Source organism: Apostichopus japonicus, chromosome 23 (assembly GCF_037975245.1).
Source record: "Apostichopus japonicus isolate 1M-3 chromosome 23, ASM3797524v1, whole genome shotgun sequence".
NCBI classification, from domain to species: Eukaryota; Metazoa; Echinodermata; class Holothuroidea; order Aspidochirotida; family Stichopodidae; genus Apostichopus; species Apostichopus japonicus.
Genome location: NC_092583.1, coordinates 15786272 through 15812943, shown reverse-complemented (window position 1 = coordinate 15812943; position 26672 = coordinate 15786272). Strand labels below are relative to the sequence as shown.

Sequence of the window (26672 nt, the reverse complement as noted above, 5' to 3'; positions counted from 1 at the left end):
TCCGCATTATGCAAGAGTGCAGATGGTAGCAAATGAAAGAAACAGAAATAAGAATTTTTTAATTGATGTCAAAACTTAAGTTACTACACAAACTGATATAAAAGCAAAAGTTAATGCATCTATGAATATTCATACTTTGAGAGGTTGAGACGGAACATCTGCTAAATAACCACTGCTGAACATTAAATAACATCCTCCTCCATCCACTATCACGCTTCACCCGCCGTTCTCCTCCACCCGCCATCTACCTTCCGTCATCCGCCGTATACCCTCTACCCTCCATCCTTTACATACCAACCTGCACCCTTACCCCCCCCCCCTCCCCAACCAGAAATCGGTGAAAAAGTGCTTGAAATAAATTTTTTGTATGTCATTCCGTCTCTCCATATGTTGTGACTCCTTGCTCTTTCACCGTACACTTTTATAGCTTATAACAACTTGAGGGCCTGCTAATACATGATTACAATATATCCCTAAAATAAATAAATATAATAAAAGTCTTTATATTCTTTTAAAAAATAAGACCCCCCCCCCAAATGTAATCGCTTTAAATACTATATTATTCTCCACACTTCATTTAATGTGAGCGTAAATAATTCATTACCATGAATCAATTGTCAAATACAGGCACCAGATATTTGTAAATGATATTCCCAATTAACTTGAGCATTTTATAATAAATAAAGTGGTTAACACTGTTTAGGATAATAATGATTTTCTTTAAACCATTATTAGAAAGCATTGAATATTTAATTTGTGACGTAACTGAGTTGAAAGGATTCCCACATCACATCTGTAACATACGGAGAGAAATTGTTTATGATAAACACATCTTGAATTTCAAATATGCCCTTATGACAGACGACCAATTTATCCGCGAGTCTTGAACTAAGGAAGGATTTATTATGGTTAAAAATAGTTTACATTAAAACGAGCATATAAATCAAGTTAGGATGGGGGTCTTAACTAACAGTGTAGAATATTTAACTGTTTCATTTAAGTATCTCATTGTGTAGCACTAGCATATACCTTTAAATTATAGAATTAACAGGTTGATTTAACACCTCCTGACAAATCTTAGTATATATATAAATGGTGGTGCAAGAATATTGTGCCTTCATTCTCCAGGAGATGTTTATCTAGTCCAAATTCAACTTCTCTTCAAATACATATCTCTGTTTTGTTTCTCTTTAAGCTTATAACAAGGATTTGTCCGTTGTTCTTAATATTGATTATTTTCTAATTAACATCAATCGGTTGGTAATCGGCATTTTGTTCTTCCATTTCTTTATTAAAGTAAAGACGCTCTTAAATCAATCTATACCACAAATTTGTCTGCATCCTCCGAGAAGGCAATTATCCTGATGGAACGTCTTAAGAATTTTAAATAAGAGGTCATAAGTTTATAGAGAATGATATATTAAGTGTTTTTTTTTAATTTAAAATATGTAAACACAGATGCACAAACACCCACTCGTAAACCCTGTTAAAGTTTCATAACCATTTGTAGACTATAGTCTTAAAATTAAAGTGTCAAAAGCAAACGAGTGTATATACCTAAACACAATTCTATAAATTCATATCGAAATTTAAATAAAATCCTTGCTTTAAATAGCCTGAAGGTTTTTTTTAAATAATGCAGACCTCAAGTTTCTACTTAAATTCCTTGCCGTTTATAGCTGCAGGAAAGATTTTTAATATATGCAAAATACGCTTTGTGGTATCATTAATTAAAAGTATGCAAATATAATAAATCGAAGTGCTAAAAGGCGGAAAGGCTAAAAAATCTCCAACGTTGCGCAATTCCCTACAACGGTGTTTCTATAAAGAGAAGTTCATTCAACCGATATTAGGTTGCCGTAAGTTTTAATGAACAACTTAAGATGTTTTGAAATATCACGCGATATAAACACATTTTCCACCTTAGTGAGGACAATTATTAATAATTGCAACGAATTATACCAGAAAGTTGTTATCAAACCATTTGAATTCGGGGAAAAACTTACAATATACTCAAAGAAGAAGAACCGCCATGGGGTGGATCCATGATTATCACAAAGGAGGGGTATGGACCTGAGGTCGTTGAGGCCGACTCCCATTCTCACGTCGACTGGTCGGGGAATCTCGGCCTTCAGAAAGATTTTTTTAAAGTGAAATAGTGTATTCTGAGGCATATTTAGGCTCAAATAAGGTCTGTAATAATAGGTCTAAATGCAAGGTTGTGCTATACAGCTTTTAAATTTTTTGTTGGGGAGGGGGTTGAAAGGGGGACGTATGTACCCCAGACCCCTCTGTAGGAGCGCCTGACAAGGGTTCGTGAACTGGTTATCATAACCCGAAGTTTGTTTGCCTCTCCTCTCCCCTCTTGATAGATATTTCTGCGGAAGTCAATGGTCATGATGTTTGTGTACTTCCTCGGAAATCGCTCCCCCTTCTCCCCTCCCCCATCACCTAATGGCACGTATTCAATGACAGTAATTTATAGAATTAATAAGGAAGTATACACATTACTTTCAAACAATAAATAATAATATTAACAATACAAAAACAAATAAGCGTGTTCTTTCAAAAAAATTCGAGTTCATAATTAATACAAATTATCGTCATCTCGAGAAAGAATGATTTTTTAAAAGTGCGATCCCTCCTCTATCCCGCACCCCCCCCCCACCGCCTCTACGTCGTAACAGCCTCTACCCCACACCCCTCTCACCACTCCTACCCACGCCATCCCGCCACTCAGATTGGAATCAGGATTTCAACGCCTGTTACCTTCGACCACAATCCTGGAATTGAACTTACTTCCTCTGGATCGCCAAAAGAAACCTCGGAGTTTCCTTAAACGTCTACGTCGCTTCGAGTCGTAACTTAAATCAGTACCTACCATAAGGGCCTGGATGTGGAAATTACGTTGTATTTAGTACACTAATATGTAAAGGTATGTAAATCAAAACGACACTTGTAAAAACATGACAAATGTATCGAAGACATGTAATGATGTATAACTGAACTCTAGTATCGTCACTCGTTGATAAGTGAGTTTGCCTACTACCCTGCACTGGAGCCTAAACTGTAACCTAACACCCGGTATATATTCATGGTTCAAGTCCTACGTCAATGACTCCCACAAAGATAAAAAAATAGATATGTTTTATGTAATAACGTCGTTTTTACGAGTTTGCTTCATTTAGCCTGCAGGTTCAAAAACTGTAGATATGAAATTGTATGTTTTCAAAAAAAAAAGTTATTTTACCCAATAGACGCCATTCCAGTCCTATACTGACAGTAAAGCGTATCGAGTGTTATTTTAATACGCGGAAGGTGCATATTGAGATGAACAATCTTTTTTTTTTTTTGGAGTTGACCACTCACGGTATCAGTTACTTAAATAAGTCCGTCAAACATTTTTTTTTTGTAGGAAGTACAACCTCGAACTTGGCAACATAGAAAAATTGTTATTCAATGCAATCGATGCCAAGGTTACGTGTTTCATAAACGGTATTAAGGAAATCACAAGAAAACGTGATGCTCCGAAATAAATTTATTCAAAGGCTCATTATTGGGTTATCAATCAAGCAACATATCCTAGCGATATATTCTAAACTCCGTAACATGTGAAACATACGGAGGTAACGCGGAACGCTTATGATAATAACACGTACGTAAACTGAACATTATTGTAAAGGAATTGCAACATAATGTAGTTTGTTTTTTGGCCTTTAACCAATGTGATCAAAACGCTCAAAGTGGGCATGTACCCCACCCCCCCCCCCAAAAAAAATACATGACAAATAAGGTTAATTTCATTCTCATGAGGTTTGACACTGTGGTATGTTGTTGGACATAGAACGGTTCGGGTTTAAAAGTAAGGAATGTGGTTAATATGACGCCACATTTAGGGTACAATAGCCGGTACATTGAAGGAGTAAATCTTGGAGCCACCATTTGTGGGCATTGCTGACACGTTTAAAGCACAACAAACCATGATGTTTCTTTAAAGGTGACACTTCAGAATTTAAGTTGTTTCCCAGACACGGCGTTGTATGGAGTAACGAAAACTGTCAGTATATAATATGCCACCTATGAGTTACGCTGTTTCTGAACCAGCACTGCAGATACATTTACCACACACTTGAACGTGTCGAATGAACAAGGTTTTTCATCCCTGTTATATGCATTGGATAAGACATGGTATTTCCTGTTCGCAGAATTCCTATTTATAAGAAGACGGTGAAACTATGTCGCTCTATACTTGTTAGTTAGCCGGTATAGGCTAACATAATATCATGCAATCGGCTGAAGACGTATGTGTGGAAATTTAGTAGTCTAACTTACTAAGTGTACGGTGTCTCACCCCTGTACAGGAACTGGGGATATGAATTGATATTGTACTTCGTTGATAATTTTGGCAAAATTGGTACTTACATTGGTACCCACCTCAAACCCTTTGTGGTACTTAGTGGCTTACTGTGCATTAGTGGGGTAGCACATGAACTTGGGATGGACAGCCATTTTTGGTGGCATGATAAAAATTGTATGTTTGTGTGTGTGTGTGGGTGAGCAAAATAGTTTCAACCAACTGAACTGACACGCTCTATAGGTTCGACGATACAAATAGGGTGAAACAGTTTTCAAGAGGGTTTGTGGTTCTGTGGCTTTCTTCAGATTAAAACACACATGAGAGACGCTAGAATTACAACAACAACCAAAAGTTAACGTGGTAATATTACTGCAATATTTTTGCAAACATTGAAACAAATTTTATTTTCGTTGTTCAGACTGACTGAATTTGTAACGCTAATTAGCTGATAATTTCTCAGAGAATATGGTCATTATGGCGTTTGAAATGTCCAGTGAACATATTTTTTCCTTTGTTTTAAGGAGAGTTATTTTTCAAATTCCTTTGAGTCAGATCTAATGATTATTTACTGAACGGAGCCCATAAAGCTATTATCAACGAGTATTATATATATATATATATATATATATATATTTATATAGATATTTTATATAATATATATATTTAGATATTTTAAGATAATGACATTCGTTGCTCGTAACTTGTGTTATACATTAGCAGGTCACTCACCGTATTGTATTTCTTTTGGTTTAAAGTTCAACTTACACTTTCCTCTAATGTCATCTTTGTAAATAATTCGTATTTTCTTTTCCTTGTAAAAATATTATCTTGTTTTGCTGATTTAATTAAAGATGGGTATATCGGATGTGAAGAGAAAAAAAAATATGTAAACACTTCTTGATGATTTTCTTTGTCAATGTTAAGGAACTTGTAACCGATCCGGTGGTAGTCAGGTTTCTGCTTAAGAGAACACTGACCCCTCCGTCGCGAGATAATTTTTTATTTTCAAATTTTATTCGTCTTTAAGAAAATTTAATTTTGAATTCTTACTTTCAAAATATGACTATAGAGATATATAAGTTTCTTCCAAACGTACGTCACACTTGGTTTTACTTCTTAAATAATTTCCTCTTATATCATTATATGCAAGATGACTCGTGTATTGACTGCCACAGAGATGTGAGTGAACAGTGTATATTCTTGTTCTCTTTTATATATTCTTTTTATAGTAAGTGTAATATTAAAAGGTGTTATGTCTTGGTCTATAGTATTTTTTGTACGGTGTATTGCGGCAACGATATTAGTGGAATGGGAGGTTGCATAACCTATTTAGTACAAACTTCAAATTTTGTATTACAGTCACACCACTCACCTTAGTTATAATCGCAAATTAGATAGTCTCTAAGCCTAAGTAGACTATATATCTCCTTTCAAATATTAAACATATGTGAAAACTATATATGTAAGCACTACGGTCATGTACTTGCTATTTAATATTCATTAGGTAAACACATTTACGTGGACTTTGCTAATAGATTCAAAAGTAATATAAACTTCTGACCAGAATTCTGTAAATATTTTTAAATTGCAGACGAGCAAGAGAGTCACACTGTGTCTCATTTTCTAATTTGGATTACACATACTTTTGTAGATAAATTATGACGATATCTTGCATATAACGATTATGTATATCAGACCTCACTTACCCTTTTTCAATGTATCGTTAAATAGTACTTTCACGCCTAACGATCCATAAATTATGACGATATTTGCATACAATATAATAAATATGGATATCAGACTTCGCTTATCTTTTTTCTATGTATCTTTTAATTGTTTTTTTGACATCTAACGATTTTTAAATTATGACGATATTTGCATATAATGAATATTGATATGAGACCTCGTTTGTTCTATTTCTATGTATCGTTTAATAGTACTTTCACGCCTAACGATCCATAAATTATGACGATATTTGCATACAATGAATATGGATATCAGAACTCGGTTATCCTTTTTTTCTATGTATGGTTTAATGGTGTTTTCACACCTAATGATTCATACATTTTGACGATAATTGCATATAATGAATATTGATATCAAACCTCGTTTATTCTATTTCAATATATCATTTAATAGTACTTTCACGCCTAACGATCATCCGTTAACCATTAACAATCTTGTACACGTTCCCGAAAGGTGTAATGCGCATGTTTGGTCTCTCTAGCAACTTCGCAGATACTGTATATAGTCAGCCCCATGTTAAGATTAATATACTAATTCCTATCCTATTAAAACTAATGGGGTCAACATTTCTAAATGTGTCAGAATCGTTTCGGTAGAGCCCAATTGATTTGATTTTCTTCATCCATTTTAAATTAATCTTTCCTGTTAATGGTATAAATACGCTGATCAAAATAAAGATATTGTTTTTCTAACCTACTAAAATTTTGTGAACTTCCAAAACAAGTAATAACAGAAAAAAGAAAGAACGATAAGGGAAGAAAAAAAAAAAAAAAAACAGAATCGATATTTCACTTGAGATAGTTCTCCAGTCCCAAAATATGGTTGGTGGTTGTGGCTACTACTATAGCGTTGTGCAGTATGGGTTCTGAAAATTGTGATTTATATCCCCAGCAGCAGCCACCCTGGCTAGAGGGGAAACTGTAACCAGATATATTCTGATGAGGCCTCATTTCAAACTCCTTCAAATTTCATTAAACTTCTCGGACGGAATGACTCTCCCGTTAAGAGTATAAGTTCTTGATTCCACCCTCTAGGGGGCTTAACCAACAAGAAAAACAAATAAACACAGACCCCAACATATTTATCGCAAAAAAAAGGACTGGAGAAGAGAGAAAGGAAGAAAGAACAAAAAAAAAAAAACAGCCCGAACAGTTTGAAGTGATCGAAATATATATACGATGCAAGAGAAGTTATTTCGTAGAAATTCAAACCACTGAGGTAATTCTACGATTGTGCGATATCGGCAACGAGACCTGTAGATCTGTTGTTTACTCGTTAGCCTTTAACATGATGTTTGAGATTATCGGTATTAAAATTAACCGAATTTTCTCCATTTTGGGAAGAGCATATAGAAAACAGTTAAATTAGCATACGGTGTTGTACATTTCTTGATTATAGTATTTTACTGAATTTATGATAATTATTTGCATATATGGTAATTAGGAACAAACATTAGCGTCCATCAATGCAAACATGTTAGAGATTATAGGTATTAAAATAAACCGAATTTTCTCTTTTGGGACGAGCATATACAAAACAATTAAATTTGCCTACGGTGTTAATCATTTGCATATATGCTAATTAGTAACACACATTATAGCGTCAACCAATTAATGCAACAAAATAACAACCGTTTTCGTTTTCCAATGTAGTTTAATTTCTTTAGAGTGAGCGTCAATGGTTATCGTATGTGGATGAACCGTAATGGATTTTATTGTGATAATAGAAGAAGTATCTTCTAATTTATGCAAAAACACAAAAACGTCCTCAACGCGATATATTAAACCAACAAAGCGTTTGTAGTACGATTACGCTTAGACTAACTACAACTAGTGTTTATCACTGTTTTATTATCTAATTTGTAATGGATGAAGAAGCACTTTCATTGTACATGTTACAGGCCACAATCACAATGTTTACATAAATGACTTATTTAAGACGTATCGTTGTTCACAATAGATTATGCTAATTACTGGAAGTTGTTTAGACTATTAGGTCGATGTGGGTGGGTGGAGGGGGGAGGGGGAGAGAGCAGGCAATATGAAGTACGTAAATAATACTCGTATATGGAACAATTGATGAACCAATTGAGCGAGAAAAACGAGTTCATGGGGTTATGGAGGCACTTTAGGGTAGCAATTCAAATATAATAAACACAACCGCGAAGCTGCTTAAACATGTCCTGTGTCATGGATATTGAAAAAATACGTGAATGATACCTCTCTACACTCGTATGTGTTTACTTTGCCTACTTTCATTAATTATCTAAAAGAAGACATGAAAATCGGGTCAAACGGTTTGACGAAACAGTAAGTTGCTAATCGCTACGCCCCCACAAATCTAATACTTTCTATTCTAGACAAACTTTTTGATGGGAACCTGTGAGATCCGTTTCAAAACATGTTTAAGAATACTTAATGCAGGCTAATTGTTTAATTAACCCCATAAGGTAAATGTTTGTTCAACCGACGAACTACCGTAACAGTTACATTATTATGTCTTGGTATAAGATCTTCGTAATGTTATTTAAATAGTATTAAAAGATGTCTTCTTATTCAGAGTTTGACGTTATATTTGGCAAGAGATAATTCCTTTTTTTTATATGTAGGGTTGATAAAATAACTAGGAGAACATTTCCTTGGTCTAAAACTACGGTTTTTCTTAGTGGACTGTAAATGGATATTAGTTATTTTAATCGGTATACACCTCGGTATCGATCTAGGTTGATGTTGATCGATTTAAATTGGAATGTTTTTGAAGTAGAAATAACGAAGTCTTGTGTGGATACCCCGGTGGTATTCATTGTGACGTCGATTGACCCATGATTGACCTAAGTTGAATTGATGTCTGTCCTGTCTCGTACATTATAATAACCGCTTGACGACCCTTTTATATGAAACAAAAGTAAGATCGGTAATAGAATCTCGATGTCAAAGGTCAATCTTTTAAGTTCATGGTGTCACTTGCCCTTTGGTCCTTCTAACCTCTTCCACGAACTAATATGGAGGAAATAATGGGGCTGTACCATTATTAAGGCCCGGTCACACTATACCGATTTTTTATCGGAATACTATCCAATTTTCCCGGAGGAATCGAAACAGCCAGTTTTTCGTTCGGGTCTTCTAGCCACAGTGATAAAGGACCTGATTTGCTATCTGTTGAGCCATTCCGATGTGGAATAGCCCTCTCCTAACTTTTGATATTGACTCCGTTTCCTTTTATCGGATAGCTATCCGATTTCTCTTCCGATTTTTATCGTTTTTCGATGTGACGTCACTTTAGAATGTAGTCCGTTCCAGAACCCTTCAGATTTGGAGTAGGTATTCGAATATTCCACTGCATTCATTACATTCACTACTACAAACCTCACTCTTCGGCCTAAAATCGGAAAAATCGGACCGTACTCCGATAAAATATCGCTGTAGTGTGACCGGGCCTTTAGTAACCGAGTTCATGTGTCTAATGCCTCACAGTTTTAGTAACTGTTCTACTTTCCTTGAACTATGGGTATAAGTCTGAACATAGTCCTTACCGGGTTTCGAACCTCTGGACATACAATCAGCGTCCATAGCCTAGTGGTTAGGGTGTCCGCATATAAAGCGGGAGGCTCGGGTTCGAATCCCGGTGGAGGCTGGAAGTTTTTTCACTGTTCTTGATTTTCCAACTCATTACGATTTCAATTATATATATATTCATTTGGCTTTGTCGCTTACCTCCATTTCACTAACATAAAGTCTGTTCAAAGTATGTCTTTCGAGATCCGGTTTTAGGAATCACAAATGACTTCGAGTTGGTTAGAATCATGTTTGATCTCTAGAGTAAGGCAAAATATGTCATCAAAAACAGAACTAGTATTGTTCGATACAGGTGACAAACGCCTACAGTGGAATTACGACCTTCCTTACCGGTTTCGAACCTCTGGACATACAATCAGCGTCCATAGCCTAGTGATTAGGGTGTCCGCATATAAAGCGGGAGGCCCGGGTTCGAATCCCGGTGGAGGCTGGAAGTTTTTTCACTGTTCTTGATTTTCCAACTCATTACGATTTCAATTAAATATATATATATATATATATATATATATGTAATTATAGATACTTATAAATTTAACACGATCGGTGAGTACTCATTAAAATTTCGCTCAGACATATTGCAAGTGCTCCACCTTTTTCAGTTTAAACATTGACAATTCGAATGACAATTGAATATGTCAGGTGATGGTTTACAACTGATGAAAGTGCTCGAGCTAATTTGACAAGGTTTGTGTACATTTCCACCCGATTTGAACTGTAAGCTTTATTAAATAGAGGGCGCTAATTCTATCATCAGTTTATATTTGTGCTCTGAACGTTTTTCTGACGCAGACGTTGAAATGATTGACTGGAAGGAACATTTGAACTTGTTTGTGTGTGTCTGTGTGCTTTGTTATTTTCACGTTTGGAACGCCGTTCAGGACATTGTTTGTGGGAAAGATCAAATGAGGATATTTTACTGGTAAGTATTGCAGATTCTGTCTTTTTGTTTGACAATGTTTTCTTTTCTTTTTATCTTCTTTGAATTTTTTAAAAGAAATGATAAATAATTTGATGGATTATACATTTATATATCCAAGTAGGTAATTCTACGTTTGATGTTTCATGTTTATTGAAACAACATTGTATATTTTATACAACGCGTTAAGTGGCTCCTAGAACATAATTTGATATGGGTCATTTAAAGGGAAAAAAGAAGCTCATTAATTAGTTAAAATCTTAATTAAAAACTGTTTGATTTGTATCTTTTGTCTCTCTAAAGACGAAGCTTAATCCCAGAATTTAAGGTACCAGGATACCTATCAAACAATAACCGCAGTTTTTTTCTCATTAAATATACAACAATCATATAATATAATACAAGAAATAATATAATATACATTGGTAAATACTTCAATAAAGCACATAGATTCCTGCTATACTACGGCTATGTGATTCAGAGAAGTAATATTTCTCCTAAAGTCATTCATCAAAGAAAAAGAAAATCATCAATACTAAATAATTTCGAGAACCTATTTATTTTGTTGATTTTTTTTTGGGGGGGGGGTTGGGGCTGGGGGGTGTTGGGATTATAGAAAGTCATGCTTGTGTAATTTGTTCGGTTAATTAATTTTTGCCTTGCACATGAGGTTGTTCAAGGGGTTAATGCGAAATTCAAAGATAATGAGAATACATTGTATATATGAAGTGCATGTACAGTCACAAGGGAAGCGTAAACTAATATCTTTACACGTTAACTACACTAACAATGTAAAGTTGATGCATTTACATGAGACCTATACAGTAACAGGAAAATTAAGAACAATAGTGTACAAAGGAATGTGATTAGGCCTAAATGCATTAATATGTATACTATAAGGTTACTACAGGGGGAAAATATGTGACTACATTAACATAAGAACAACAGTAGCAGTAGAAATAATAATGTGAGTGTATGCATTAGTATGTGAACGATAGTATCGTGGAAAGAGTGAATACCTTTATATGATGTGAACTACAGGAGCAAGGGAATTTGAATACATATATGTGAACTGCAGTAACAGGGGAAATGTAAATGTGAACTAGCAGTAGCAGGAGAGAGTGGTCTACATGCACAAAGGAAATGTGAATGCATATATATGTGAACTGTAGTAGCAGGGCAAAGTTATTTACAGACACAAAAGAAATGTGACGTCATGTGCTAATATGTGAACTACAGTTACATGGACAAATGTGAATACATATCTGTGAACTATAGTAGCAGGGGAATTGTGAATACATATAAATGTGAACTGCAACAACAGAGGAAACGGGATCTACAATTATAAGTTTGTAAAGAATGTGTGTGAGTACATGAACTAATATGCGAACGACTGATAAGAAAATTGAGAGCTACAAGAAATCGGAAAATATTACTAAAAATTGAAATTTGTAACATGAAATGTGTAAAATAATGTGAAAACTACAAATCTTAAAAAATTGCAGTTTCAAGGAAAGTTGTCAGAGTACTTCTGATCTAAGTCATGCAAAGGATGTTTCATTTTTACAGTTTCGAGAGAATCCTCCGCTATTTGAAGACTGAAGTAATTGTTTTTTATTTATTCATAACAGATAATTGCACTACAATGGGGACTAAGTTTAACTTGTAAATGGAGATGTTTATGCATTTAGAGACAATAACAACTATTTTTAACTGTTACCCGTAAAATAAGATCATAAAAAACACGTTGATTAACTGTCATTAAGTATCTTTTTGTTCTAAGAATAAACACGACCGTTAATGGTGTCGAGAGGGAAGAACAGACATGTAGATACATTATATCTTATGTATTGGACTTTTTTCATTGGAAAGTATTCTTATAAGTAGTGCTATGTTTAACGTTTAGTCAGTTCAAAACGTTTGTAGATAATTGGAATGTAACATTTAGCGTGGGAGGTTGCAGACGTGTCTATGCCGGATTCTAGGTATTTTATATATATCGATAGAAGTCACATATAGCTATTTCCGAACAGGCGCAACGTCTACCACGATAGTGTACTAACGCAATTGACATGCCAAAGGAAATTATAGTACGTTTAGGACCCAAAAACATACAGAATGAATTCCTTGTAAAGTTGTTTTAGTTTTGTTTAACTATAGTATGTCAGATCTTATGCTGGAATATATTCACACCAGTATAGTTGACTCTTGACGTATTCAGATACCGTAACAAAATTAATTGCTCCATTGACTTACACACTAAATTCGTCACTTTCTATCGCCCGGGAGAGCATATATAGGTAGAATTTTTCATGTGACATGTCATACTATCATGTCTCATGCAATTTTAATTACCATGACCGTTTAAGATTTCGAGCTAGAGGAGATCTCGAGGAACGAGGTAGGGGGAGGGGGTGGGAAGTAAACACTTCGTCAAATTGTCACAAAACAAATTGACATGATTGTAAAATATAAGCACAATTTTGCACCTAACTACCCTTAATTGTACAGAAATAGACCCCTCCCGGGACAGTGTTCGATGCAATGGTCCACATCTTTATTTAACGCTCCCCTTCCCCTCCAGTAGAAACTCCTGGGTACGGACCCACCTTCAGTCGGTTGGTACTGGTTCGTGTATAATACTCTTGAAAAAAAACTGAAGTTTTTTATTATTCTTTTACTTGCAAGTGTGAGTGGAAAAGTGCGTGACATATACAGATCATAGTTTTTCCCCATTACATCTTAAGATGCATATAGCGGTAATTAACAGGGGGGGGGGGGCTTACCCCCGATCATTCCAAGTGAAGGCAACAAAATCTTAAAGTCAGAAATCTTGGTTTTTTTTCTTCTTTGAGGGCGCTCAAGGCATTTTTTTTATTTTGTCTGGATTTCCCTACTATGAATATATATATATATATATAGATATAGATATATATAGATGTGTCTCGAATATTGAACAGTACACCCAATTCTGCGATAAGTTCCGACCCCCCCCCACCCCGACCCCCTCTCACATTAACCTGCTGGTTCCCTTAAGGAAAGCAGAGTAGACTATTGTTTGTGGGTGTACCGTTACTAATGAGTAGATGCAATCAGCGAAATGGATAATTAGATCACAACATTATAATTACAGCTGTTATTGTTTATAGCGGTACGTCTTTGTAATTAATTAAAACGATCGAGAGTTTCCCGCGAAACAGCTATAATGCACACATGCATTCCATTCCATTTTCCACTTTTTTTATTGATAATATTTACCTGATTTATTGTTTTTGTATCTCTGCAACTTGAAAAAAGCACAACATCAGTTTCTCAGAGTTGAAAAATAAGTAAATCACTCTTGGGTAGAGGGTGGGGGAGGGGTGTCTGCTACTATAAAGGTATTGTTGGGTAATGTCGTTCACTGGTGTATACGTAATTTGTATCTTAAGTCGTCCTACAATTATGAAGAACACAGTTACTTCGGAACATTGACAGATTAAATGTTACATGCATTGTTTTGTTTTTTCTAAAGGAATGAAAATCCACCCAGTTGGGACAATTTTTTCTATACTGTAGTGTCATGTCCTGCTTCAGAGCACTCATATTGTCAGTACGAGCAGTATGAATATCATGTTTCTATCAGATCAAGGTTAGGAACTGTTGTTCTGTCAAAACCTGTGCTCTGAAGCATGATACTGGAGTACAGTTTAGAGAGGTATTAGCATTAGGAAATTGTCCCAACTGGCTGCTGAAAATTATTCTTATGTTGAATATTCATGATGTGAAGGTTACTTTAAAATCTCTGGGCTATAACACACAATCTGAAAGAAAGAAATGGTAAAGTAATAACACTCCGTAGACCATAATTTGCTACTCTAATCATCATAGCTAGCCTGAGCAAAAAAAAAAATTGTTTTGATTTGATGTGTTTTAATGGACAACTTTGAGCTGTAAAACTAAAACCAAAAACAAGAACAATTTTTCAAGTTTAAATTATGATGAAATAATTGGGCAACAATGTTCTTTACAAGTAACAATGGTGATCCGTTCTTCTTTTGCTAAGGCCTATCTGTGTTTCTCGTTAACTAATTTCAAAAACAAATTCGGATTCTTTCTTCTGTCCGAACGGGTTCGTGACCGAACACTGGTCGCTTGATTGATAAATAAGTCAATCGATCCGATATTTAATCTCAAATTCGACTTATTGAATCCTCTTAAAAAAATGGAGCAAGGTTACTTAATGATGGAGAGAGTTCTGGACTTCTAAGTACTCTATTCTTTATACAGAAATGTTATTTAAACTCGTTAATACTCAAGGAGTCGAACTCGTAACCAATGTTTACAGGTGCAGTATATACGAGGCACACCGTACATCGTAAACTTGCACGAGAAGAATATATATATATATATTATATATATATATATTAATATATGTACATTGATTCATATATACATAGATATGTGACGTAACAATAGATGTACATTGAAATATTCAAATCTACTCAACTCAAAATAACTTTTCAGCCAGCGGAATAGCACCCGTAACGGCGATCCACTCGGATCAAGAAGCTTTCACGCGGTATCGTATCTATAGTAGTATAAAGGTACCGTATCCCTTACCTCGGGTAAAGAAGAAAAGCTTTTTAATGGGCCGTCGTCACGTCCAAATTACGACTAATGCTTCTCGTAGACTGTAAACATTGATGGGGCCCCTTCATGATCGAACGGTAAGGTGAGCGTCAAACTCTTGTGTTCGGAAAGTGACGAATTCAGTGACGCAGTCAATGGAGAAATTAATTACGTGTGGTATGACATCACTGTAGTGTCATTCGGCAAACTTTATGAAATACCCCCCCCCCAATCCTCCACACCCCACCCTATGTTGTTGGCGCAATTTGCCATTGCATTATGGGTCATCGTTTAAGGTGCACGCAGATGTGTATACTACTTTAAAGTGCACAGGAAGGATATATCTTTGAATACGGTTAAATCTCCAGAAGTTTTGTAAGCTTTAAATATTTTGAGCTGTCTGAATAACTCATTTATTTACCAGCATGCAGCTGCTTGTACTTCTGTTTTCATCAGCTCTTGAGGGGGCAAAAAAAATCTGTTTTGTGTTTCTTTTATATATTCTTTCTTGTTATTGGTTTCATTCATTCCATGCAATTATCGTAAAACCTCTTAGCTTGTGGCTGTGAAAATAAACAACAATGTCTAAATGTATCTATTATAAGTTTTAATTTATTTTATTTTGTAATTTCAATTTTGCTTTCCATAATCATAAGATGTCTAAATGTGAGCAAAGACAGTCATTTGCGAAAACGCATACTGCGTTGAACTATGAGGAATTGAAAGTACGGAAGCCCAGAATGGGCATCCTGTTGCGTAGATGTATACCTAAACCGGTATTGCGTGAAGGAGTGGAAATTGCAAAACGATTTCTTGGGTGCAGTTTTATTATTTTTGGCAATTTTACAACAAAAGGTTCGAAATAGTAATCATATTAAAATAAAACTTTTTTTTCATATTAAGGAGAGATTGTTTATTTCTTGAAATAACGGTGAAATGTAAAATAGTGAATAAGTTCATTCAATTCTGAAATTTGTTTCTCCCAGAAACATTTATTCATACTTGTGTCATCGCATAGAACTTATTTTTTATTTTAGTTGGTTGACACGACCAGGTGTGACGTAAAGGACTGGGGAGTTTGTTCATTCCCCTCAAGAGCCTATCGTTGTTCCATTTTGCTTTTATCATAATTTAACTTACACCAAAGAACCGGCCGGGCGTATTTTATAAGCTCAGTAACACGAACGACATCAACAAGACATACAGCTAACTATACGCAAAGCAAAGTTTTCATACGCACCCCACAAAACAATTTAAAATAAACTTTGCATTTTTGTTTTAATATTCAGAGCCGATCGATTACAGAATTGCCAGGCACCCGACACGACACGTGACAAGTGACGTGACAGATCTAACACAATCACGTATAAGGTTATATTTTATATACGGTACTTAACCGTTACATGAGAGATAACCTTCAATAACATATACCAGTGACGATGCGACACAAGTGACAAACAATCTACATCAAAAATTCATGCACGATTCAAACTTTCGTCAGCCGGATGGGGCCGTTTTAATAGCGGCCCGGGAGCAACGGCATAGCGAGAGTGACATCCCGGCCTATACTTCATATTTCCCTGGTTGATCAATATAATAAGAGAGACGAGTTGATTTTAAGCCTGTATGGTCATTTAAAGCGGTCTTGAAAAGTGAGGAATGTAAATGATAGGTCAGTTTCACTAAACGAAGTTAAAAGTTATTTAGAATTTATAATGTAGCTATAATTAAATTATATGTCAAGATAAGATTTCACTTCAGTCGTTTCTGTAAACATGTTACCGGAAGTGTAAGTATATCATAGGAGAGTGTGGTAGGGGGAGGAGAGCTTACCATTTTATTTTATTGAAAGATGGATGTTTGGGTAATTGATTGATTGATGATTGACAGGCTGATTTTATGACTAACTGACTGACTGACTGACTTTTCGATTGAAATGACTTTGTGATTGATTGATGACTAGCTGGCTGAATGACTGCGCTAGCTGAATGAGTCACTATCTGACTTATTGATTGATTGAATGATTGACTAACTGACTGACTGACTTAGTTTTCGATTGAAATGACTTTGTGATTTATTGGTGACTAGCTGGCTGAATGACTCCGCTAGCTGACTGAGTCACTATCTGACTTATTGATTGATTGAATGATTGACTAACTGACTGACTGAATGACTTAGTTTTCGATTGAAATGACTTTGTGATTGATTGATGACTAGCTGGCTGAATGACTGCGCTAGCTGACTGAGTCACTATCTGACTTATTGATTGATTGAATGATTGACTAACTGACTGACTGAATGACTTAGTTCTCGATTGAAATTACTTTGTGATTTATTGGTGACTAGCTGGCTGAATGACTGACTAGCTGACTGAATGACTGGGCAAGCTGACTGAGTTACGATCTGAATTATTGATTGAATGATTGACTAACTGACTGACTTAGTTTTCGATTGAAATGACTTTGCGATTGATTGATGACTAGCTGGCTGAATGACTGCGCTAGCTGACTGAGTTACTATCTGACTTATTGATTGGTTGAATGATTGACTAGCTGACTGACTGAATGACTTAGTTTTCGATTGAAATGACTTTGCGATTGATTGATGACTAGCTGGCTGAATGACTGACTAGCTGACTGAATGACTGGGCTAGCTGACTGAGTTACGATCTGAATTATTGATTGATTGAATGGCTGACTAACCGACTGACTGACTGACTTATTTTTTTCATTGAAATGACTTTGTGATTGATTGAGGACTAGCTGGCTGGCTGAATGGCTGGATAGCTAACTGAAGTACGATCTGACTGATTGATTGATTGACAGATTGATTGATTGAATGATCGATTGGCTGACTATCTGACTGACTTATTTGTTTTTATTGAAATGTCTTTTAATTGATTGATGACTGGCTGGCTGGCTGGCTGAATGACTGGCTAGCTGACTGGTTGACTGTGTTACTATAACTATATCACTGCTTGATTAACTGACTGACTCAATAACTGACTGGTTGACTGCCCGACTGACTCATTTACTGAATCGCGGAGTGACGGACGGACTGACTGAATGAGGCACAGTCGTCAAGCAAAATGATTCAACTTAACGTTCCATATCTCGTTTTCTTTAATTCAAAGCGAAATAGTCCTTCAAGTGATTACTTTGATAACAATTTGCCATCCTGTATTTAAATCATCGCAGTTTCCTTAGTTATATATTCCCATCATAAGGCGGCAAACATACCTTCCGGGTGAAAGTTTCGTATTATTTTGTACCACTTTATATAAGCGTCCATTCTAAAATTTCAAACCCTAAAGCAAATATAATATTTAATTAGGGTTAACTTCAAACGTATTTTTTTTCGAAGTAAGGAAAAGAAAATAATTTTGATATGAAATTTTGCGCATTTTCCAAAATATGATACAGCTGAGACGGGCAAAACGTCTCATAATGCCGTAACTTATTCAAATAGTTTGTTAGAGAGGTGTTAGCAGGTTTGATTGAAATTTAATTGGATTCAATTTTAAAATTCACAATATATGAAAAACAACATCGGAATTGCATGTTAAGTAGCTGTTGAAAAAAATTCTAATATCATATTATTTTAATTGTAAGTCATTCTCTTTGAATTGGTAATAAGCATAATAGACAGAACGGAGAAGTTCCGTATGTTATTAATAATTTATGATGACCTATTTATCTATAACGAAAGAATATGAAATACCTTACAATATTATAACTTTGTACTTATAATACCTAAAGAATTGTTTTAAGTTCCTCAAACTTTTTGTAGGACAGCCACTGGTATTCGTACCCCCTAGTCCCTCTCCTTACCTTCTCTCCCCTTCGCTTCCCTGTCAATCCCTCCCTCCCCTCTCTCACTCACTCTTTGAAGGAAAGGCTCCCCAAAAGCAATCGCAATCCCACCCATCCCATCCCAAACCACTGCACTCCATTCCCCTTAACACACTATCACACCCTATCACAACCTACCACCCCCCCCCCCCATCTTACCTATATCACGCCCAATCGCACCCCATCGCACCCTACCACACCCCATAGCACCCATACCACACCTCATCGCACCCATACCACACCCCCAAATCGCACCCATACCACACCCCAATCGCACCCATATCACACCACAATCTCATTCTTTCACACCCCATCGCACCCATACCACACCTCATCGCACCCTTTCACACCCCCAAATCGCACCCATATCACACCCCCAAATCGCACCATGCCACACACCCAAATCGCACCCATATCACACCCCAATCTCACCCTTCTACAACCCCATCGCACCCTACCACACCTCATCGCACCCTTTCACCCCCAATCCCGCCCCGTTACACTGTATCCTATCTCACAGCACCGTCAGAGTAGACTTGCATGAACTAATTGATATAACATAACACCATATTTAACTACGCCTTGTTTATCTCGCGTTCCATTCCGGGCTCAGTGATAATTTAGTACTTATGTAATTTAGATGGATAGATGGGGGGGTTTTCTGCTTAGTTTTGGCAGATTTTCTTCAAGTTTTCACTAGTAATGGATTCTGATTTTGCTAAATCATTTTGGCAGACTCTGAATAGAAAAAAACATATATATAAAAAAATATATATAAAAATATAATAAATGACGCGGCAGCGAATAACAATGTCATTAAAATGTTTCATCGACGAATACCTACACAGGAAGAAATAATATTTTAGACGTAAATGTCTCAATCAAATGGAATCAAGGTCACAAATAAAGAATAAAGCGAAAAAGAAAAGAATCCAGTAATCATCGCAAAATTGAAAAGGAAAAAAAAATATCAGTCGCTGACAATTTTAATCAAAGGCTTAAAACATTTTTGATACGAACCATCATTTTATGGACTTCATGGCGAGACTACATGCATGATCATAATTTGTTTCTAACCGATCCCCCACCCCCCCCCCCTTTCTTCAGAACACATGAAAAGTGAATGATAAGTGGTTGGTTATTTCCTTGGACATTCATAAATACCCATCGGCCTTGTAAAATACTTAAAACGTCTGAAACACAGATTCGTCTAAAAATCTGTAAGATTAAGCGGTAATTACACTTCAATCCGTATAGTTGACTATTATCTGAATACAACGCATGCATTAACGCTTGCTGTAAATCCGAAATGAAATAGAACATTGAATCATTTTCACCATATGTGGTATAGAATGATGATATTAGAATTGATTCTTCATATTTATGTTTGATGGTATTATTATTCATTTGTTTCTTTACTTCATTGAAATCATTGAAAAAGATGGAATCACATTAAAGACATTATGAAGTTGATGATGGAAAGGGGGGGGGGGGGGTATGGCGTGAGATGATTGATGTATACAAATATACCTTTACGAAATATTTTTAAAAATCTCCGCAACATGGAATCGTGATCAGAAGAAAGCGATAAAAGATGTTAATAAAAAAATGTCGTGATCTGAAACACTTGCCTACAGGGTGATATTAACGTTAGAAAATGAGAATCAAAAATATTTTCGTAGACATAAATCAGGTTAATTTGGTCCAGATATATTTATTTATTCATTATATAGAAGATAGAAGGACACATTAACCCAGACTGCATCGTTATATCTTATCTTAGAGGACATTAATTCGATTATTGAAGTCTACACGTACCGGTATCAGAATTAGTACTTGAATGTGTTCGACTACATGCCCCTATTTATTCGAACATATTATAATCATGATCAATGAATCAATTTAGTTATCAATCAATCCAATGTCCACGTTTGGAAATAGCCATTTGTTCATAATGATTTGATACATCTAATTCAGCACCGCAATCAACGGGTTGAGAAGAGGGATCTGGTAGGAAGACACCAGCCCCGCTCCTCCCCTACCCCCCCCCCCACCCCACCTTATCAACTTCTTCTTGCCCCTTGAGGACCCTACCCCTCCTCCCGATGGATAGGGCTGATAAACGCCCCTGATTTACATAACATTCGAATTAGTGATCACAATTAGCTGAGCTAGGGAGACTATTTTATCAGACGGTTTATAAATTAATTGGTATTTTTATATTTCTGTGAAAAGGAGCTTATCACATCTTAGTGCTGCTAGTCTAAACTACACGAGACAGTAAATCTTGTTAAGTATGTACTCTTGACGTCTGGTGGGACGTAACGATTGATGACTAAAGGTAAGCTGAAGATAACTCTAGAGGAGTGCTGTTTCAAGGATTCCTTTTAGTTATTTGTCCTCTCTACCAAGAATAAACGCATCTTGTCTTCTGCTTAGTGATACCTGCTCAGATAGGACTCACGCTACGGTCGACCTGCAGGACGAGTGACTACTAAAATACTTGGCATAGATATGTTGACCTAAATAAATTCTAAAAGTGACAAACGGACATGAAGTGACATTACTCTTGCGCCATTTTTGTTCCCAAAGTGTCACGTGATGCTTCACATCTTCTATTGATAGCACGATAGTACGGATGAACTGCGGATGAACTCGCCTATGCGATTACACTACAGGTAGTAACAGAGTAAAAACATCTTCTTACAAAGAAATAATGTGCTTAGTTATAATGTGCTAAGTAGGTACACAATATACTTTCTTAAAGGTATCATTCATTTATTTCTATTTCTACCAATAACAAAACAAGAAAGAAGCTTGAAACAGTTATAAGGTAATTGACAGCTAACAGTTGTGGAACTAAGTGCTCGGAGTAGCCAAGAGGTTTGTTGAGAACAAGAACATGAAAAAGGTGTGCAAATGGATTCGCACAGACAACATTCATACTTACGTGTAACGTTGCACACTTGCTAGAAAACACTCTTACTTACGTGCAATTGCTCATTATTAGCTATCGTGATTCACATATACGTGTAGTGATTCATACTTACGTGAAATCATCCTTATGTGAAATGATCCATACTTACGTGCATGGATTCATACTTACGTGAATGGATTCATACTTACGTGAATTGATTCATACTTACGTGAATGGATTCATAACTACGTGAAATGATTCATACTGATGTACACTGATTCACACTTACGTACAATGATCCATACTAACGAGTAATGTGAGAAAGTCTTGAAATTTACAAACGGAACTAAATGGCATTAATTGGAACGTACCCTCAAATAGAGATGGTATATTAATTGCGTATCTCTATAGTTATGAGTTATGTGGTTCAACGCGTGTCATACCAAGATCTAAGTCAACGCATATATCATTTTGGCATCTGGATAACGTCTGTGAATTAGAACGACTAGAATAGATGGAGATGATAAATGCATTCTATTATTAATATTATGCAGTGATAAGAACGAGACCGACATGGCATGTAGTGATGCTTTAATTAGAAGAACATGTTCCATACCTTGAGATTACAATTCCCTTTTCAAATTTTGCAAACGTATGATGTTTGACGAACCTATGATAATAAATTAAAAAAACTGTAAATTAACTTGCATACACATTTAAAAACAAAAAGATATTTGTAGAACGGTGTTATTTGAAGAAGGGGTCTTACTGATGTGGGGGGGGGGGGGGTGATGCTTATTGTTTGTCCTGGTGGGATGTAGTTTGTACACTAAGTTTTAAGGGGAAGTGTCACTGTGTGATGGTACTTGTTATATGGTTAGGTTCACTATAGATTCACTATAGGCTAAACTGACATTAGTATAATCCCACGTTCTTAGAACGATAGTAAACTTCATAAACTATATGGTCATATTATGTATATGAAATGAACCCTTTGTTGATTTGGAAGGTTTTCTTCAAATAGTGACTATTTAAACAAAAGAAATTGAGTAAACAATCAAACTTCGAAGTATTTGCTTTTCTTTGTAAATCCATGTCATGCAAACAGAAATTCAACAACGATCTGTTGGATATTCAATTTATTTTGTTTTATTTTATTTTATGCTGCTATGGCTGATATCATGTATATACCACGATAATTGCAACGGGATACTTATCCTCTTTTGTATATACGTGTATATTTTCATTGATGGTACTTTACATCCATTCTAAATACTTACTGCATAATAAGAGTTAAAACTATAATTTACAAAACTATTTTATAGCAATAATAGTGGAAAAAAAATTCAAAACCATGTAAACCGGAAAAACGTAAAACCACTCGCATGTGAGCTAAGCAATGAAATCTTTTGGAAACGTATTTTTGTGCTCATAGTAGGTAAATATTTATCAGTGACATTTCAGTCAATACCGGTATATGTATATTGTATGAGTGCAGAAAATGGTAGAGTATAACAAAGTACTTAATCGTCTTTCAAATTGAGTTTTAGGAATTGGGTTATAGTGTTTGCAGGCTCAGTCCGAAGTTAACTGTACAAACCGTTTGTATTGTCGGGTTCATGTGCATCCTAATGGAACTTACGTATTTTGGGGTATGTTTTATTTCATTCCCCCTTTGGTTACACAGGCTATCTTTAATGCATCATTTTTGTGTTATACATCTCCATGAGTTTTCCATCCCATAACGATCCCCATTACAATACAGCTCATTAACATTAAAAAAGGAACATTTCAAAGTTAACTTTACCTTTGACCTTTTGAACACTTTTGAACAGTTACCACTCATTTGTAGGACGATATCTGTAGTTTCTGTTTAATTTTCGATCAAAGTTTGGGTATTATAAGGTATATAATATACATAAAATAAAACTTAAGGAATCAACTTATGCAACAGATGCCGGGTTAAAGCTGCATATCGGAGTAGAATTTTACTCGAGTATTTCATGGTAATAACCATATAGCCTACTCAACCAAAAGCACTTTATCTCCATTACCTCTCTTCACCCAGGTTTATAAATTGGGCGCTGCAAAGTAAATAGAAAATAGATTTGCCTGTGCCGGTTTGTGGCTGCACCCAATGGGAATCCCCCCCCCCAACCACGTAGATGTGGCGCATTGTAGTGCCCAGGGAGTGACTGCCTGACTATTACACAGTTGGGTGTGTGGGATTGACAAGTTAACAGTTGTAAGGTCGTAAAAAGAAGGCATTGTCATTGATACAAGTTTATAAAGTTTTGAACTTTTAAATGTCAAAAAAAGGGCTGATAGTGCTCTTTATATATATATATATATATATATATATATATATATATATTACTTTAATCCACTAAAGACGAACCGGGAATCATGCTAGCAACTTCACAGGCCTACAAGATAAAAAATATTGTGGGACACAAACTTTTCTGTACTTGAACTAAACTGTCATTCTGTTTGTATAACTCCTTTAATCAGTAGTATAGCCACATTGGTTGTACTTACGTGGATGTCTAATTGAGATTAAGCTGTATCCATTTACTAACATGAATATTATATGATTTGGTCAGAATATCTTACAAACCAACACTAAATTGAAACTTAAACGTGAGGATAAAAGTTGCTATTCAACTGGCGATTCTACTCGGTATACAGTCTGACCTGTTCTACTGAGTGCGTTTATACATATACCACACTACACGGTTTTATCTTAACCTGTATCGCGCGTTGAACCGCACGTTGAGTCACACCCAATGTTGCATTGTTGTGAATCCGCCCAATGATAACATACGTAACACACGATTGTATTATTGACACTAATGTTGGCTGAAAAGGTTTTATCTTCAATTCCATATAGCCATACGTCACTCTTAGCCGGGTGTAAGGAATCGATAGAACCTATAGTCTGGCAAGAAATTATCTTATATTCTTTCATCTATTTTTTTCTTGTGACAGCTTTCATATACTTTAATAACTTATAAGATAATATAAGATATTGCAAATCCAAATTTAAAGATAACTTTCGTTTTGCATCTATTTCGCATCACGGCTAAAAGCCATCGATATTACATCATTTTGACGATATCATACCTAAGACTATTGAGATACTGTAAGCTAACCTGTCCAGACATTTATCGATACTGCAAAAATGAAATGTGGCGCGAAATAGGTACAGCTAAATTAATTGGCCATGTTGCTATAGCAATTAACACTAACAGCGTTTGCGCTATCTTTTATTGCCAGTTGAGACGTCGCGTGTGAATCTTTATCAATCTACAAATGGTGAGTATTCAGAGAGCTGTTGAACAAAAAAAAACAACAACAGCAAAAAACCCCGATGATGTTTCTTCTGAACTAAAGCGCCACTTAGTTTATGTTTGTAATCGGATCTTTCCTCACACTACCCTGACAAGCTTTGGTTGCAAAATAGTTTACCTTGAGGGATATTTTTAAACTCTTGTGACTGACAATTCAGCATGGCAAGGTTATGACTATCACTGTCGATCTATCGCAAGCCTCAGCTTATGTAAATTAGACCAGGTCCTCTTTTTGATAAGAGCTGAAATCTTTCTTCTTCTTTTTTTCGCTGCTGTTAGATTCAACAGCCTAATTGCATTAATACATCGCTTCTCGATAATAATACATAAAGAGGTTTGTTTTTAGTTGTTAATTGCAATGGGGGGAAAAGAATTGGTCCTCTTTTGCTAATTGGCACATTGTTTATCAAATAAAAATAAGAATGAATATTTCGTTAACATTACAATCTTCATTAAAAGTCGGTACTTTTACTGCGATTATTTTGTAGGGTTGAATTAAAAAGTAATTACAGTCCTTCTGATAAAGTTTTGGACAACAGTCATATTCAATTTTGTTTTTTTCATATACAAAACTAGACGATTTTACCAAATATAAAAAGGAACATCACAGATCCAGAGGCCCGTAGCCAGACTGCCGTGTGTCCCCGATCTTTGCCACGATCATTTGTACCAAAACTTCACAAGTTACAGTAGTTTAACAAGGCTGTTCACCCTTCACTAAATTTCAGTCTTAAGAAGAACCAAAAATACGATCTGCAGAGAATTCCCATCGTCATTATAAAGAAAGGTAAATAAACTCAGAATCTGGAATGCAACACCAACCAGAAATATGATACATTTGGGAATGGATTAAGTTATGATATGAGAGAAACCTTGTTAGTCGTATCAGTGGTTAATAAAAAATACAACTTAATTGCATTAAAAAAAATCGTTGCTGGTAAGCTTTCAAGGATGATCACGTAAGATAACCACTAAGGCCGTACATAGCATGGTGTATCCATATTTCAAAAGGGAAAGAAAAAAGGAATAAAGCTAGGCCTTTAAGTGTCATATACATTGAATGGTAGGCAAGTGGAGATCAGAAGGAGGCAATTAATCAATTGTATATGAATCTGCTATTGGTTGATTTAGCTCAATATTTAAGGTACATAACACATAATAGAAAAGATTGCGTCAATGGTAATCTTTTCTCATTTGATTATTTTAACATCGCGAAATATCATATTCAAATGGCAAACCAAAGCTGTTAGAAACTTAAGTTATATTGTTTCTTCATTCTTTGATATTTCTTAGTACGATTTCTATATAAAGCTATGTCAGAACTGTACACTTCGAGGTGTTACATTATT

At 35.6% G+C, this 26672-nt stretch overlaps 1 protein-coding gene across 8 annotated transcripts in view; it reads left to right on the top strand.

The window, feature by feature from the left end:
- Positions 1-26672, top strand: part of LOC139964553 (cephalotocin receptor 1-like) — an 82019-nt gene that overhangs the window by 10260 nt on the left and 45087 nt on the right. For 7 of the 8 annotated variants that reach the window (XR_011792011.1, XR_011792010.1, XR_011792009.1 and 4 more), the window contains exon 1: positions 10451-10597. The exons of the other annotated variant lie outside the window; for it this stretch is intronic. The gene's annotated coding sequence lies outside the window, so the exon portion shown is untranslated. Of the gene's footprint in view, positions 1-10450; positions 10598-26672 lie in introns of those variants that run through there. 8 annotated transcript variants of the gene reach the window in all.